The 2500-nt window shown below is 43.2% G+C and overlaps 1 protein-coding gene across 1 annotated transcript in view; it reads left to right on the top strand.

The window, feature by feature from the left end:
- The window catches only part of btbd16 (BTB (POZ) domain containing 16), a 22047-nt gene that overhangs the window by 5214 nt on the left and 14333 nt on the right, over positions 1–2500 (top strand). The gene's annotated exons all lie outside the window — the stretch shown is intronic.

Raw genomic sequence — 2500 nt, 5'->3', positions numbered from 1 at the left:
TTGGCCGTGGCCCAGTGCCTGTGAGTAAATTTGAAAATGCGTGTGCTGCAGAGAGAGAGAGAGAGAGAGCGAGGGAGGTCAGAGACCCGTCAGATAAACAGAGTGGATGTAGTTGCATTACAGTGTGGTCACATAGGCCGAGATAAATGTCCCCTCTCCCCACTGCCTTTCAGCGGCTGGCAGCAGCAAACCGATCAGACGAGCCCCGAGATGATGATCAAGTTTATCGTTGCCTACGATAGGTCTAGTGAAACTTCCCTTCACCAAGTTCAGTCCGAAATAATTATTCACCAGAAAAATAGTTTGAACGTAGGCTAAACCCGACGTACAGGAATGGCACTTGCGCCAAGGAGTCATTGCAGATGAAAAGACGTCTTAAAATTGCGAACAATGCATACAACGACCGAACGACAGAGATACAGATATCGCCGAAAAGGAGTGCGTCATTGACCGCAGTTACATGCAGGGAGTAACCCGGTTTTCAACAGCAATATTCGTTTTGCGCGCGAGTTGTGTAAACTCATTCTGATGGCATCAATCAATTTAATCCGGTATTTGGCGCAAACCGAATATCGCTGCTACATTTAAAGCCCGAATATTCCCTGCATGTATACAGTGGTCATTGTGTACGGTGAATTGAATGGACACATTTAGATCGAGCATGGCAAGTCATTGCAGTAGCCTATAACTAGATGTACCGCAGAGCGGTACAAAATATGACCGCCGCCCAGTCCAGCACATTTTTTCCACAAAAAGAAATCACGCTGAAAGGCCTATATGATTCTAACTGTCTCACTAAATTGCATTATCCACACTAAATTCTCACTGGTATCTGCTAGACAACAAGTACCAAAACATGATTAGTTCATAGATTTCACATGTAAAATTCATTTTATACAACCCCACCTCCATCTTGCCTGTTTATAATTCTGAGAAATTCTTGATTGTTTGTGTTATGTTTATGTTATGTGTGTGTGTGTGTGTGTGTGTGAGTGTGTGTGTGTGTGTGTGTGTGTGCGTGCGTGCTTGTGTTTGTGCCTGCGTATGTGCCTGTGCATGCAAGCGTACATATGTCTACTGTGTGAGTATGTGTCATACGTATGATTACTGTGAATGTATGTGTGTGTGTGTGTGTATCTGTGCACATGTGTGCACATGAAATGGGTTAACATGACCCCTGGAGGCAAACATACAGAAAAAAATGGTCATCCTAGGCCCTACAGTTCTCAAGATATTCACAGAGAACTGTGTCTGCCCTACCCTCCTTTCGGGGGGTCCAGTCCAGCGGGGGGGCTACAGATCAAAACGAAAAATGACGGTTCCATGCTATCCATGTGGGGGTACATGCCCACCAAGTTTTGTGTACCCCGGTCTTTCAGTGTCCCGGGAATCCTTGTTGGTGTACGTCACTAAATGTACACATAAATTATTTTATTGTAAGGCCCCCCATGAACGAAAGTACACAAAACTTGGCATGCATTCGGAGGGTGTCATAATGATCCTACACTTTTAATTTCGTGCAGTTTTGACCTTGTCAGCCAGAGATATTGTGATGAAAACACCTAATTTTTTGCTTTTTCATTTTTAACTAGGTGGCGCTATACATAAAATAAGTGGTAATGGGATGGGTTGACATACCCCCTTATGACCAACATACATAAAAAAGGTGGACCTCCTAGGCCCTACGGTTATCGAGATATTCACAGAAAACTGTCTCCGGCCACCTACAGGCCAGTTGGTGTATAGTAACATAAATTAATTTATTGTGTGGCCCCCCATGAACGGAATTCCACGAAACTTGGCGTGCATACAGAGGGTGTCATAATGATCGATCCTACACTTCCAATTTTGTACAGTTTTGACTTTGTTAGGTCACAGATACCTTCAATTACAACACCTCATTTTTACTTTTTTGTGTTTAACTAGGTGGCGCTATACATGAAATGAGTGGTTATGGAATGGGTTGACATGGCCCCTTGAGATCGATCAACATACAAAAAAAAAATGGTCCTCCTAAACCCTACGGTTTTCGAGATATTCACAGAAAACTGTGTCTGCCCTACCCTCCTTTCGGGGGGTCCAGTCCAGCGGGAGGGCTACAGATCAAAACGAAAAACGATGGTTCCATGCTATCCATGTGGGGTTACATGCCCACCAAGTTTCGTGTACCCCGGTCTTTCAGTGTCCCGGGAATCATTGACAGAAATTTGGGCATGCGAAAAAGAAAAAAAAAAGAAAATAAAAAATCTGACTAAACCTATATGACCGCCGCTTCGCTGCGCGGCGGTCATAATAATAGGCCTACCATTTCGTTACTGCATTAACCATGTTCTTATTGAACATTTAAAAATACTAAAATTAAAAAGTAAATTGCATTGTGGGGCTGTCAAATGATTATTGCAATCATCATTGCAAAATCACATAAAAATCCCCCAGGCTACATGGAACATCTCTTTAAATTGTGCTCAAATACATTTCTATGGAAGATGCTAGCATGGCG

The sequence above is a fragment of the Alosa pseudoharengus genome, unplaced genomic scaffold (genome assembly GCF_046254945.1).
Source record: "Alosa pseudoharengus isolate Yale_2024_CS ecotype anadromous, Long Island Sound unplaced genomic scaffold, YU_APseudo_1.1 YU_APseudo_1.1_scf_4, whole genome shotgun sequence".
Taxonomy (NCBI): Eukaryota; Metazoa; Chordata; class Actinopteri; order Clupeiformes; family Clupeidae; genus Alosa; species Alosa pseudoharengus.
The sequence above is the reverse complement of the archived record's forward strand: the minus strand, read 5'-3'. Positions and strand labels throughout refer to the sequence as shown.